Source organism: Carettochelys insculpta, chromosome 2, assembly GCF_033958435.1.
Source record: "Carettochelys insculpta isolate YL-2023 chromosome 2, ASM3395843v1, whole genome shotgun sequence".
NCBI classification, from domain to species: Eukaryota; Metazoa; Chordata; order Testudines; family Carettochelyidae; genus Carettochelys; species Carettochelys insculpta.
The window spans coordinates 79,584,653-79,599,692 of record NC_134138.1 but is presented as its reverse complement, the minus strand read 5'-3'; the positions used below and the strand labels follow the sequence as shown (position 1 = coordinate 79,599,692).

The following is a 15,040-nucleotide window of genomic DNA, read 5'->3' as shown; positions in this document are numbered from 1 at the left end:
TTGGGGCCCCTTGAGCAGGAATTAACCAACACGGCTGCAGGCAGCTCAACAAAACTGCATACTCAGTAGGCTGCTGCTTGAAACTAACAAAACCAGCCAATCCTAGTTGATGATTTACTTGTGTAAGATATTAGATGTATCCATTGCTTGAGGGACATTAACAGTCACAGGCCAGAATATTGCTTCATGCTGTACCCTATCCTGCACAGCTGGGAGGTTTTCAGTGATAGCTGTCATTGAGGTATGCTGAAAGAGATGAGGGATTAGTGATGAATGAACCTCTTAAGATTCCCATCCCCAACTTCCACTGGTTATCTAAACCCCTTTGCTCTTAAGAGGGGTCAGGATATACAGAGAGAGGACGTTCCAGTAATTGGGACACTAGCCTCTGACTTGGGTGACCTGAATTGAAATTTCTGCTCTGTCACAGATTTCCTGCATGACTTTGGGCAAGTCACTTAACCCCTCTCTCCTCAGTTCCATACAATGGGGATGATAGACTTCACTGCCTCACAGTAGTGCTGTGAGAATAGCTCCATTAAAAAGTGGGAGGTATTAACATTGTGGGGGCCCGGTAAATACCTTATATTAATTGGATTTACAAAGTCTAAGACACGATTTAAAAGTGGACCAAGCATGTGGTTGGGTAATTACGGCAGGGAGAGTGGGAAGACAGAGTCACAGTGAAGGTTTGGGAGTTTTCTTTCTGCTCCCTAGTTCTCCAGTTGCTGAAGGAAAAGTGGTGGAAGCACCCTGCTGCCCTCATTCTCTGTCACACTGACCTTTGCCCATGTACTTCTCAGTCTACTGCCAGGAGATGCCAGCACATCTGTGGGAAATGTGAAGGGGGTGGGTCCTGGATGTTGAAGCTTGGCCTTTGGTCATCTGCCTCACAGCAGAGCTGAGAGATAGCTGCAGCTAAGTATCATCCCTATCAAGGAATGTATTACATGACTTCATGCATTGACACAAAAACAGCATTTTGGTTGCAAAACCAAAGATCAATAGTACTTGGCAGGACTGACTTTAAAACTGCTACAACAAGGAATCATGGGGAAGAGATGCAGCCAGCTCTTTAAGAAATCTAATTCTCAATTATTTTTCACATGTATTGCCTTTTCATTTTCCTCATTACATTTTAATTACTGGTTGAATGTTTGCATGGGTGATGTAAAGCACTGACTGTGCTAGGAGCCAGAAACTGTCTATTTATTCACTGTGTATTTATCTTTGTACAGGGTTGTTGGCTTTGACGTGAGGTGCAGCCACATTGGTCTGCCAGTGACACCAGGAGGCTGCAGAGAATGTTCGCTAGGGAGGCGAAAGGTATTTCAGGCTTAAGTTTAACGTGTTCCTCATACTCAGTCCTCAGTGACTGCTAGACTACATAAAATCTGGGAGGAGGACGACTTATTACTTGACCACTTATCCCTTAACAAGTGATCTGAGAAGCCCAAGATTAACTGTGCAGATTAAGGACAGCATCAATAAATACATGAATTAATATAGTGTGACAAGGGTTCCTCTTATCCAAGCCCCAGCTCTGTTTGGTCCTTTGCCCCTTTCCCCCAGGGGCTGGGGTTTTGCAAAGTGTCTCTGAGGTAGGGAGTCCACCTGCCACTCCTGGGGCTCCCTCCCCTGCTTTTCCTGAGCTGGGGTCAGTCTGCCTCCCTCACAGGCTCTACTCTCTTACTTTTCCTGCTCAGTTTCTCGTGCTCTTCTACTCCCCTTCTGTCCTCCCACTCTTTCCTCCCACTACACTGCAACAGTGGAGGGTTTGTAAAGGCCTTCATGAAGCCAGTAGTAGAGTCAGCTGGCCCCAGTCTGCCTGAGCCAGCTCCCTCCCAGATGCTACTGATTGCCCTGCTGCCTTCTGCTTCTATTTAGTAGGCCTCTTCCCCCTTTGGGCTACTTTTCTCCCACCCTGAAGGGGCCCCCAGGTCTCGCCCTGTCACAATAGAAATGCATTTAGAACACACTGGAAGTCAGAAGGTAAATTTCAGCCACTCTACAAAAGCCAAATAAATCATGTGGGTTTGATATACAATCCAGAAATGTATTTAGAGTGTGTAACTGTGGATTGCTTAGTTGAAAAGGAGGCCAGACGACTGAGCAGCTTTCATGTCAAGCACACGGTACAAACATTTAACGTGAATAAGACTTTCTAAGGGGAGGAGGAGAGGGGGACAGGAAAAGGGTTTATGGGGAAAAGGGTTTATGGGAAGAGCTCATATGTGGGCGCAAAGTGCCAGCAAACAGAATACAAGCAAAGGGGATGCATGATCCAGTAAAGATTTGGTGTATGTATACACTGCAGAGTTAACTTGCATTATTGACACTCAAGTTCTCCTCACGTTAGCATAGCGTGAGTGAGAGAAGTAGGGTGACCACCTGTACTGCGCAGGATGGTGCCATATTTGGGACTCCAAAGAGGCGTTCCCACTTATTTTTTAAAAGGGACTAATTGTCCTGTATTTGGGCTGTCTTCCCCCACCACTTCCCTGAGCCCTGGAGAAACAGGGGGAGTGTGGGCAGCTGCTGCTTCCCCAAGGCTCAGGGAGCACTGGGGGCTGCGGCTTCCTTGGGGCTCTGGGGGATCTCCAGCGGCTGCTGCTTCCCGGGCTCCCAGGGAGTGCTGGCAGCTGCCGCCTCCTTCCCAGCTCCCCAGGGCTTGGAGGAGCCACTCCTCCCCACTATCTCCCTGTCCTGTATTTGGGATAGGGAGATATGGTAGCCCTAGAGAGCAGCCACTCGGCAAAATTGCACTCAGTCTGCACAGCATGGTTGTATTAGTTGCTGCTGAGTTGTGCTAATACAAGCTGTAGCCTCAATCCCTCAACAGGCCAGCTGGCACACGTGCTCAAAGTAAAGGGTTTTACATGAGGGTGGGACTTGAATTAGAGGCAGCTTGAGTTATGACTACAGTGAAGACAAACTCTTAAACACATGCTTCATTTTAAGAACGAGCAGTGAAGTCAATGAAGCTACTCCTTAAATAATTCCTTTACTTCCTTCAAAATCCTTCCTAAAACCCCATTGTTTCAAAGACCCCTTCCTTCCCCCTCCTCCTTATCAACAAACTCTACTTTCCCTCACTCCCACACTTTCACTGATTTGTCTTTTTTAATGTTTCAGTTTTAGTTTTAACTGTGCACTGGCAGATAGGAATGTTACTGAAACGGAAAAAGCACTGAATAAATGTAAATTACCATATAACCCCATCTATCTGAGGTACTTATGTAAGCTCCTTACCACACTGTCTGGTGATGTTAGTCTTTAATGTACCTGTTTGCCAACACCCCTGCAATATTAACATACATGCCACTCTCCCCATTTTTCAGAAGGGGACCTGAGGCTTGGCTCCACAAAGGGTCTTAGGAGTTGTAACACAGAGCACAGCAAGGCCTAAGTTGTAGGCTGCTAGAAAATCCTTGGAACAACACTGCGCTCTACAAAGACATATTTGTGTGTGTACACATCCTATCCAATGCATGGGGGGGAGACAAGTGCCTCAGAATGGATCCACAAAAAACAGTACTGTATGTGGGGCAGCTGTGCTACTAGGGTCCCCAATTTGCCCAGCCCAGATGGAGTAGACACCACTGCCACCAATGGCATCCAGTGAGGAGAGCTGGCAACAACCTTCTGTTAGCCAGTGAGAAGAGCTGAGGAGAGGAGTGTATCTTAAGTGCTACCTCTCTTGGGTAGGTAGGTACCTAAGCCTGGGAAGCAGGGAAGTGCCTATCAGTGCACAGCTGGAAACCCTCTCCGGGAGTCATGTGGATTAGGAGACTAAGTGGCACTTGCAAGAAGCGCTAGAGAAGAAAGTAACTGAAGAGGAGCTTCCCATCTCTCAGTGAATTAGCCACTTAGCTATGAAATATTCTGATGTGGGTCTCCCACAATCTCTTCTGAGGAAGCTGATCCACTTGGGATTAACATATAGTCAGTGGAACTGGGATCCTAGGTCTCCCAAATCCCAGGTTAGTGGGCCAACCACTGAGCTAATATTTCTAAGGAGGTACCACCACCTCCTCATACTTCAGTGGCTGGATTTTGAATGGTGCCTGATTCAGTGCATGTACTCAGGGCACACCTACTGGATAGAAAGGCTGATGATTGCCTATCTTCTCCTTCGCTGTGGGTCTTACAGGTGTGACATAGTTATTTGGAAGTCTGGACAAGGGTCTCTAAGGAAGTTTTACAGCTGAAGTATAAGTGCTGGGTAAATTTAGGCCCCCATAGGGTTAGATAGCAACTCAACAAGGCACAACAAGGCTTTAAGGCTTTAAGGATCACCCTGCACCTAAATCTAGGCTTTAGGCACCTAAGTCTAGAGCTAAACTACAGCAGAAGATTGACCTGCTCAGGGGTCAACGTTGACTCATATACATCTCGTGAGACGGGTGGAACAAGGAAGGTTGAGTTAGGGTCAACCTTCTGCCATGTACGCAGACATGGAGGTCAACTGTGGATAGACTGATTTTAGCTAAGCAAAATTATAGCATAATTTGCAAATATAGCAAATTTGGAATAGCTAAAATCATATATCAACTAGCAACTTCAATGTCTAGTGTAGACAAAGCCTAAGTCCCTAAAGCTTCAGTGGTTTGGTCAAGCTCTCACAGGAAGTCTCTGGTGGCGCAGGGAATCAAAACCAGGTTTTCCAAGACCCAGTCTAATGCTCTTGCTGGACACTCTTTCTCTTTATCCCATTTCCCAAAGGAAAGTTGTGAAAACTGGGCCAGAAGATCCCTGAACACTGTCAGTTGCTCAGTAACAAAGGAAGAGGGCTTCATGGTCGATTGTTTCTTGAGAGGCACAGTTACTGAATAATTCATTTTACACAAAGTAGAATGGTAAATTACATTGGTCAGTCATTTTTTACTGCTACGTGGGACATCAATAGAAGTTATACATAAGTCTGGTTAGCACTTAGAGAAGCAATCTGCTTTCAGGATATGAGCAATATCTGAAGAGATGTAATAGTGCAAAAGATCAAGGGAGTCTCCTGTTAAACACTGTCAGCGACAGTAACAAAATTACCGGTGAAGAAGAAATGAGTCCATGACGATTAATAAAGCACTGTATCAGGTAAGTCAGAGCCATTGTCTCTGCAGTAATTAACTGCTCAGATGATATGTGCTGGTGCTGTAACCAGAACATAGCCCTGAACATGCAATGATTACACTTGCTTTCAGACTGAACAGAAATTGAGCAGCTGTTTGGTGCCATGGGCAAATTAAATGTACTAGTCAGTCAGTTGTAAAGATCCAGTTTGAAAATGAATCCATGGTGTCACTGTACAATTAGTGTGCCAGCTAAATGTTTAAGGAGCTGCTTCTGCAAAAAGATATTGCCACTCTAGGCATACTTTACCTTTCTTCAGGAAACCTGTGGGAGGCAGTTCAAAGGGAGGAAGCTCTCCTCGGGGAGTGTTCTCACCAATTGCTCCAACATGAACTCTGCAGAGGGGGTTCCTGCAGGGGTCTCTCCAAAGCTGCCCTCGCTGCAAAGACTGCCAAGACTAAATTAGAGGAAACGTTCTTGGGCTCAGATGGGGCTAATTTTCCTTTTGGGGAAAATAAGCAGCAATCATAAAAAGGAGCATGTGTTGTTTTTTCATAGGGTTAGGCCTAGTTATGAACCCCAGTCTCTGAGATGATAGGTGACTCCCACAATCATTGTCTATCACACGCTGGGCTCAAGCCTCTTTTGCTGTTTACTGGGGGATGGAGTATTGCCTTTCCTGTTTAAGTGCCTGCCTTGGACTCCTACACACGCCTACATATTTGTTAAGCAGCAAAGCTTATGTGAGATGTTTTTGAAGTTCAATACCTGCCCCCATCCCCCCAGAAAAAAATGAACAAGTGTGGAAGCCTTTTTGTTTCTAGTTACTATTATCTCCAGACTAATGATAAGTGACCCGTCCCTGCTCTGATGGGTTTGTAATTTCAGTTCTAGGTGACGTCTTAGCTGATCTCTTGTAGTAAGTGTGTTTGGTCCATCAGTTTGCTCCACTAACGTAACAGATCTCCCTGACAGTCATGAACACCCTTTGATCACTCTGAAATTAATCTTATCATAAAAGGGAAAGGCAGATAACCTATCTGAGCTGCCCTTTTCGAATGAATGGGGCTGCTTACTGTGATCAGTTACCACACACTGGAATCAGTAATCTGTGCATGTGCAAGGAATACGTATTGGGTTTATGCTGTAAAGGGCCCAGAAACAACATTCAAATCTGCATCCAAACTTCAGGGATTGTTCAGACGCAGGCTTTTAATGTGGATTCTGTCTCTAGTTTCATATGTAAAATAATTAGATTATAAGTGCATTAATGTGCATGCAGAGCTGTCTGAATATCAAAATAAAGGGGGATCAGAAGTGTATAAATCAAAGATGAAAAACACAATTCATTCTCTTGTCAATGCAGGATTGTTTCCTTTATTGGCTTTGGAATTGGGGGTGAATTGGATGCATTAAATACAGGCAGCTCTCATAGCATCAGACAATGAATGTCTAATCTGTACCTCCTCTGAAGGAAGACACCCATGCTAGGTTCAGTCCTTTGCTTCCACAGAGGTGTTGTCACTGACTTCTGAACTGTCAGAGCAGGTCTTATTCTGGTATGGCTGCACTTCAGGGTGGGGGAAAGCAATTTGTAAAGTGTCATGAAAGTGCCCTTACACGTGCGGAAGTTTTGTGGCCACTGCTGGTGATCCCATAGCTGGAGAACAATGTGGTCCCACAAGTCTGAGCTTGTTTCATGGCAACTGAACTGGTGCTTCACTGTATGCAAAGCATCGAGTGCAGTCAACATCCCCCCATTCCTCCTCTTCAGTGTTTCCCGTTCATATATGCCCATGCTCTCCTCAGAGTCTTTATCGCTCTGAAGGCTTCTTGGGCTCAGCACAGACCGCAGTACAATGTGTGAGGTGCTCATAATACTTGCCACAGCAGTTTGAAGATGGACATGTTCCACGCCAGCCTTGCAATGGTGTCTGCATGGATACACAGTGGAAAAAGGCTACAAAAACACTTTTTGCCATTGGCAACTCATAGACTAACAGATATTTTGGAGCATAAGCTTTTGCGGGCAAAGACCCACTTCATCAGCTGCATGAGTAGGGGGTGGGGGTTCAGAGGAGTATTTAAAGAGGGGGGTCCCAGTAAAAGGGAGGGCCAGAGCTGACAAGGTCTATCTAGTCAGTGTGGAAATGGCCCATTATCAGTAGTATATATCAAGAGAGGAGAAAAAATGAGTCAGATCAGTCATGGGGGATGTGGCCCACTGTCAGATTCTAATGTGGAGGTGTGAACTTCCATTCCAGAGAAACTGCTTTTGTAAGGGGCTCAGCCCACTGCCAGCTGCAACGCCCTGGGGGAAGCTGCACCACCTCTGGCACCATGGCCAGCAGCCAGGACTCCCACCCACCCCAGGGGCCAGCCAGCCACAACTACACAATTAAAGAAACACTAGTTAGAAAAAAATGAAAGGAAATAGTGCCAAGAAAGTTAAGATGAAATGAAGAAGTTTTAGAATGGAAGAATGACGGGCACACAAAATGAAAGTCATGGGGTAGGAAATATAAGGAAATTGATATCTCATTGACCCGATACATAATAAGATACTAAAGCAAAAAATAAATACATGGGGAGGGATAGATGTGCAATAACTACATGGACTAGTAGGAAAGTGGAAAAGGAACAATACTGAAGTAATTTTAACATAATAAATAGTTTTAACTGCAGTAGAAAGGGGATATTTTATACCCCTTTCTATAGAAAGAGAGAAGAAGAAAAGGAGAAAGAAACTGAAGGAGAAATTATGGCTCTAAATTTCACTTTGCCTAGTAATCTTTTTGTGAGAGGCTTATATTTTTCACTGGCAGAATAATGTACATCTTCTTATCAACCATTAATCAAGGTCTACATTTAAAAGCAGAAAAGAAATATAGAGTATATGGTATTGTCAGTCATTTGACTCGAGACTGCTCTTAAAGTCAGTGAACAATAGGCTATCTGAAAGGAGCTTTTTAATCTCAAGCAGTCAACTATGGATATATACTATATACACACCACACAGCCTTTCCACAATGGATACAACTTGTCTTTTTAAGAAACCTAAGGGTGTAATAAAAGAGGTGCAGGAAGTTAAGACAGAGGTGCTCTGGCTGCAATATGTTATGGGTGGTTCTCATAAGACACGGCTATATTACAATGGCACTGTTCACACTACATTTAACATAGTTCCCCTAGGACTTCTTTTCACTTAGCACTCAAAGTCACCAAAATTGTTCACTATAAAATAATATGAAAGCACATATCACAGTTTTATTGTATGAGCCAATAATACTACCCTTCTATGATAAAGAAGCTCAGTAGAAAAGTATGAGTTGTGGTGACTTAGCAAAATGATCAGCAAATAAAGTTTACATTATTATAGGTAGATATATTTTTTGGCATTAAAACGAAGAGTTGGGCAGAGATCTCCATATTACAAATGCATTCTGTCAACATTAAATTGACAAAACATGGCACTTTTGTCAACAGCATTCTGCTGTTCCCCAGGATGTAGAACTCCTCTCTTGAAAGAATCTGTTGACAGAAAGCAAGTGTAGACGTTCCAGGGGGTTCTCTGTCTATGGACAGGGCTTCCGGGTCACCAGGCAGTCCTGTCTGCTGTGTTTCCAGTTGGCCGTTCTGTTGAGACAGCAGCCAGGCAATCCAGCTGCTCTCTGTCGATAAAGTGGATCCTTGTTTCCATTCCCTTTGCTGTCTGTCCGCAATCTGTTGACAGAAGTTTTGTCAGAAATATCTTCTGACAGTAAGGGTGCATCTACACTAGCCCTGTATTTCAAAATCAGTTTCAAAAGGAGGCCCAATTTTGAGCATCCACGTGCATAAGGGCGTCTTTCGAAATTGTTTTCAGCTGAACCACCCATAACATATTGCTGCCAGAACTCCTCTGTCTTAACTTCCCGCCCCTCTTTTATTACACCCTTAGGTTTCTTAAAATGACAAGTTATATCCATTGTGGAAAGGCTATGTGGTGTGTGTATGGTATATATCCATAGCTGACTGCTTGAGATTATAAAGCTCCTTTCAGATAGTCTACTTTTCACTGACATACAGAGCAGTCTTGAGTCAAATTTCAGGAAGAACGGCCCCTTTTGGAGTTGAATTTCGAAACTGAGCATGTGCAGATGCTCTGGGGCCCTTCTTTCATAATAGCAGGTCTGCCATGGGGCTCTATGGTCTCCAGGGCCAGCCGCTTATAGCTGCAAGGCCCTGGAAACCCTGTGCAGGAATCTGAGTGTGTCCAGAGCCTCAGAAGCATGAGCTGTGCCAGGCACACGCTCCAGCACCTCTGAGCCTGCCGCCAACTAGCCCACTGGCTGGATGGTGAGCCCCCCACACCTCTGTGACCCCCAGGAGGCCCCCTGCACACAGCCTGCGGGGGTTGCTGGAGGAGAGCCATGGCCAAAAGAGGAGGGGCCCCTTCTGGATGTAGGCCGAGATTAAATACCTCCTGAGCCTGTGGGCCAACAAAGACATGCTCCTGCATGGCATCGGGCGGCCCCGGAAGGCTGCGGCCTTTGATTGGCTGTCACTGGGGCTGTGGAAGCTGGACCACCCCCAGCGCGCAGCCAATCAAGTGAGATCAAAGATGAAGGAGCTCAGGCAGGCCTACAGCCAGGCCAAGGATGCCTGCAGGCGATTGGGGGCAGGGGCTGCCCCGAGGTGCCCACACTACCAGGATCTAGACTGGCTCCTCAGCCCCAAGGACCTCCCCAAGTCAGTGGCAGTGGTCGATGTGGCTGGCCATGAGACAGACCCTGAAGAGGAAGCACACAACCGGCCAGGACCATTGGGCTGGACCAGGGCAGAGGAGCCAGAGAGCGCCTCAGAGGATGAAGGCCCCCTGGTGATTGCCGTGACCTCTGGCTCCTTCAGCCAGACCCCCTGGAGGCAAGCGTCCCTGGATCTGTTCTCCAGAGCCTCAGCTAGGTAATGGGCAGATTGGGCAGCCCAGGCCAGGTGGGGGTGTTACGCAGTCCTGTGTCCCCTGGCTGTGTCCCAGACCCAGGCGTAGTGGCACCCAGCACCCTCGCCTGTGGACAGCACCATGATCCTCCTGACTGGGAAGGGAGGTGGGGGCCAGACTGCAGTCAGTGCATGCCCCACGGATGAGGTCCCACAGGACTCCCTGGAGGGGCTGGGTGAGCAGATGCTGCACTGGGGGGCCTGGGCTGAACCTCCAAGGGTGGACAGCAGCATTGACAGGTGGCCTCTCTCTCCCTTGTATCTCTGCAGCATCATCCTCCGAGGGCTGGGCCAGTCCGATCCCAGGTGCCACCACTCCGACCCTGCCATCTGATGGAGTGGGGAATCCCCATCCCTGCCACCCAGGCCAGTGCCCACCGAGCCCTGGAGGGCCCGTCGCTTCCACTGATACAACCCGGAGGAGGCTGCAGTGGCACACACCACTGCCATAACAGAGCAGAGGGCTGTGCTCTGGGAGTGGCTCTTCATGGAGTGGGAGGGCAGGGCCTGGCAGCGAGAGGTCTGGGGCGAGGTGGCCATGGCCCTCTGGTGCCTTGCCCCTCCTGCCCTTCCCCCCACCCTCCTGCTGCTCCCGTCCCCACCCCTGCCATCCCTGAACTGTTCGCCCTTATCCCAGCCACCTTCTCCCCAGCCACCCGGCTTGCACTGAGCCACTGGCTCATCACCAGTGTGGGCCAGGGTGAGCCTGCCCTTGGCCACCCCAGGCCACATCGATCCCCACCCTTTTGGGCCTCTCTGGCCCCCCAGCCCCTACAAGCCCCTAGCCAATGCCATGCCCCCAGCCCCTGCCCGGCCCTACCTCCCTGTCATCCCAGCCCTATCCCAGCCACAATGGATCCCAAGACCTGGGGCAGCAGGAGCCCCGGCACTCACTGAGGGTCCCTCCCCCCAACCACTGTGGAGCACTAGGCCCACCCTTGCCCAGGGCCCCACCTGCAAGGACGTGCCCCCGGTTGTACATAGTTCTCCCTGGTTTGTCCCCCTACCCAGCCCCCAGTTCAGACAACCTCACACCTGTTTGTTCAAGAGCAGTGTATTTACCTGTTGTGGTTAGTTTCTCTCAAGTAAAGTGTTGTGTTGCGCACCCCAGTGTCGCCTGTGCATATGGCGGCTGTGGCAGGGTGGGTGTGTGAGAGGACTTTGATGAAGGGTGGGTGTGGGCTGGTGGATGCTGGGGTGGGTCAGTGAGGATCCCGTTGGAAGGCCTCCTGGAGGGCCTCCCAGACACTAACCCCAGGCCTGTGTGCCTGGCGGCATGGGGCCATGGCCAGCTGCTTGTACCCACGGCCGCCGTATTCAGCCCACCCCTGCACAAAATGCTTGTGCTTGCTCTTGACAATGTTGTGCAGAGCACAACAGGCCATGACCACCCCAGGGACATTGGGGAGGCTGACATCCAGGCACGCATTCAAGCAATGGAAGTGCCCCTTTAGGTGTGCGAAGGCCCACTCCACAGTATTGCGGGTGTGATTGAAGCGGTGGTTAAAAGCATCCTGGCTGGTGGTGGTGGTGTGCCCTGTGTAGGGGCATATCAGCCATGGCTGCAATGGGTCCGCCCCATTGGCCACTATGCAGGGTGGTGTTGTGGTGGCCCCATGGGGAGCTCTTGGGCAGGGACACACGTGCCCTCCGCCGTGCTGTGCCACAGCCAGGAGTCCTGCAGTACCTGGGCATCATGGGCTTGCCCAGACCAGCCCACACAGATGTCACTGAACTGGGCCCTGGCATCCACAAGGGCCTGCAGCACTACTGAGTGGCGCTCCTTGCGGTTTATATAGCAGCCCACACTGTGGTCCAGGGCACGGATTGCTCTGTGGGTGCCAATGAGGGTGCCAAAGCAGCTGGGGAACCTGATGGCTGCAAATCCCCCCTGGGCGTTGTCCAGATCCCCAAAGTGGACAGCCCTCTGCAGGATCATGTGGTTGATCACCTGGACCACCTCTGTTGGGGGGGGCAGTGACATTTGGGCCTGCATGGCAGGGAGTCCCATACCCCTCCATGCCCCACACCTCCCCTGCAGGGCCCCACTTCCCAGGGGCCCACTCCTCTCTTCCTGGGATAGGTGTGGGGCCCTGTCCTGGCTTACCTGCAGGAGGACGGCTCCAACGGTAGCCTGGCCCATCCCGAATTGGTGTCCCACTGAAACGTGGCTATCTGGGGCAGCCAGCTTCCACAGCACGATCCCCACTCGTTTCTCGACTGGGAATGCGCACTGCATATGGGTGTTCAGGTGCTGCAGGGCAGGTATGAGCCGCTGGCACAGCTCCCTGGACGTCTGCCTCAACAACTGGAAGTTCTAGAGCCACCTTTTGTTGTCCCACTGGCCTAGTATCAGCCTCTCTCAGAAGTCCCCGCCACTGGGGTGGCTCCAGAGACACTGCAGGGGACTGGGAATGGAGTGCGGCATTTGCCCTGTAGCCAGGGCCTGCAGGACCCCGCTGGTGTTGGTGGTGATGTGTGGGGGGGGGGCGCGTGTCATGGGCTGCAGGGCTTCCAGCATGACCAGGATGAGCATTGCCATCTGGACCCTGGGGTTGGCGGAGTTTTCATCCTCGGGCAGCTGCTGGTTCTCCATGCATTGCAGTGTTCCCTCAGAGCACAGTCTCTGCAGGGTTGTCTGCTGCTCTGCAGTGCTCTGTGTGTTTGGGAGGGGCCCTTTAAGGGGGCCACCGGCTGCGGGACCCAGAAGGGCTTGTTGGCCATGCGACCCCATGTGTGGCATTTCCTGCCTTGTTCTTTCGAAAGGGCTCATGTTTCTGTGTGGATGCTCCCTTTCAAATGACTGGGAGCCTCTTTTGAAATAGCGGAGCAACGGGGCGATCCACTTTTTGTGCGTGGACATGTCCTTTCGATAGCCCTTATTTCCATTTCCATTTCCAAAGTACCAGCTTTCGAGATTTGTGTGTTGTGTAGACACAGCCTAACTTCTGTTGACAGATCATTGTAATGTAGGCATAGCCACAGTTTTAAACTCAGCTGCCCCAAAGGCATTCGCCCCTCCCTTTCATAGCTCTGGGTATTCCTGCTCTGGCTTAAGAGACAGCATTCCAACACATGTGCTCCGGCCCCTACCCACACCCTGCCCCTCTCACATATACACTCCGCCCCCCTCTCTCATGCACTCCTCCAGCACACACTTTGTCTTGTCTCAGGCTACCTCCTCCTCCCCACCCCGACTGAAGCTGACACATGGCTGCAGGCTACCAGGATGTCCCTGGAATTAGGGAGCTGAGAGACCTGCCTCACATGATGCTGCACTCCTCCCTCCTTATAAGACATTGCAAATCCTTCCCAAAGCACTCTGTGGGCAGTTGCACAGCGTAAGAGCTCCCCACAGTGCACTGTTCTGTGTGCTGAGGCAAGAGCAGTTAGTGCGGCTGCATTCTGCTAACATAGGGAGCTGGTGCAAACATGCAACTGTGGCTTAATCAAAGCACTTTAATTATAACAGCCTAACTTTTGGGGACAGAAGCTAGGAATGAGTGGCGGGAAATGTACCACTTGACAACCTATTCTGTTCACTCACCCTGGGGAACCTGGCACTGTTGGATTACTGGGTTAATGGGCTAGACAGACCCCTTGAGAAGTAGCAAGATTGGCACCTTCTGGGCCACACTGACTGCTTTCTTTCAGTGGGAGCTGCCCTTCTCATTCAAGTAAGCCATTTGTGCTAAATATCCTCCCAATTTTTATATGTCTCACCCAAATGACTGATCCAGTTTAGGAGGTTACTTGTGAGGCTCCATTACTGGCAAAGTTGTCATACACGTCTTTGCTGCCTTTGTAAATTGTAGAAGCTTTGAACTGACGCAGGCATCTTATCTGAACATAACCGTAGTCAGTTTCAGCTTAGGGCTGGAGCCCATCTCCCTAGTTGCCTGTTTATACATGGCAGCCACCTCTGCCCCCAAATCAATTTTAAATTGTTTAATAGTGTCGCATATCATGGGGTTAATTGCCAAGATGGCTACTAAATGCAATCTCTGGACACAGGTCCCAAGAAATTAGCATCATTTGCCATGATTCCTCTGTTTTAGCAGATACGCTTCCAAAGCACTCCCGCCTCCTTTTTTCCCCCTTACAAGCTGTGCAAAAGTTTCCACTGACAGGAAGTTCTTCCTAGGAAGCATTTGGTGCTGACCACTGCCATAGGGAGGATACTGGACTAGATAAATGTTGGATTTGATCAAATACAATAAATCCTGTGTTCTCCTTTGCTACACATACCACACTGGCAACCAGCATCCTTAGTGTTTGTCTGAATAATTGTGTTCTAGTGCTGTGACATGTTCCTGGGGTACAAACAGGAACTGTGGGACTGCTATGCCCCGTAGCTCTCCAGCCAGGGCCGTCTCTCCCAGTGCTTTGCTAGTAACAAGCAGCAAACCTCTCCAGGTGCTGTGAACACTGAACCACCAGCATGCAGAGGCACAGCCAACTAAGTTGCACGAATACCATTCGTGAACTATACAAAAGGAAGAACCAGAAAATCTCCCAAGACCCCAGCCTTGCACCTCATAAATACACACAATCTTACTCTGCTCAAATCCTTCTCTTGAACAGTGCGTTAATTAGTTTGCTACTTTATCAAAGGAAAGTGGACGTGATCCAGCCTTTCTAAGCCTAGCAGTTTCCAATCACGTCAGACAAAATTGCTAGTAAGAATAAAACATTAAAATGTGTATTAACTGCAGAAAGCTAGATTTTAAGTGGTTATAAGTGGTAGACATAAAGGTCAGGGATAATTACCTTAAGAAGCTAAAAAGTAGACACACATTCTAAATCCTAGATTTTCAGACTGAGCAAGGGTACGATCCAATAGCTTTTCTCCACCCACGGGGTGTTGTAGGTAGGGTCTAATTCTTAATACATAGAGAGAATTTCTGTCTCAGCCTCGGACCGGTCTTCAAAGTCTTTGTCTTCTCAGCATTCTTGCTGCCTTCAGCTTAGGAGCAGTGTGAGAAAGATG

The 15,040-nt window shown here is 48.9% G+C and overlaps 1 long non-coding RNA gene across 1 annotated transcript; it reads left to right on the top strand.

The window, feature by feature from the left end:
* Positions 1-216: 216 nt before the first annotated feature.
* On the top strand, positions 217-10,448 carry LOC142008983 (uncharacterized). Its single transcript, XR_012644291.1, has 3 exons — positions 217-241; positions 1,239-1,326; positions 10,321-10,448. It is a non-coding gene; the product is annotated as an uncharacterized LOC142008983 (long non-coding RNA).
* Positions 10,449-15,040: the final 4,592 nt, after the last annotated feature.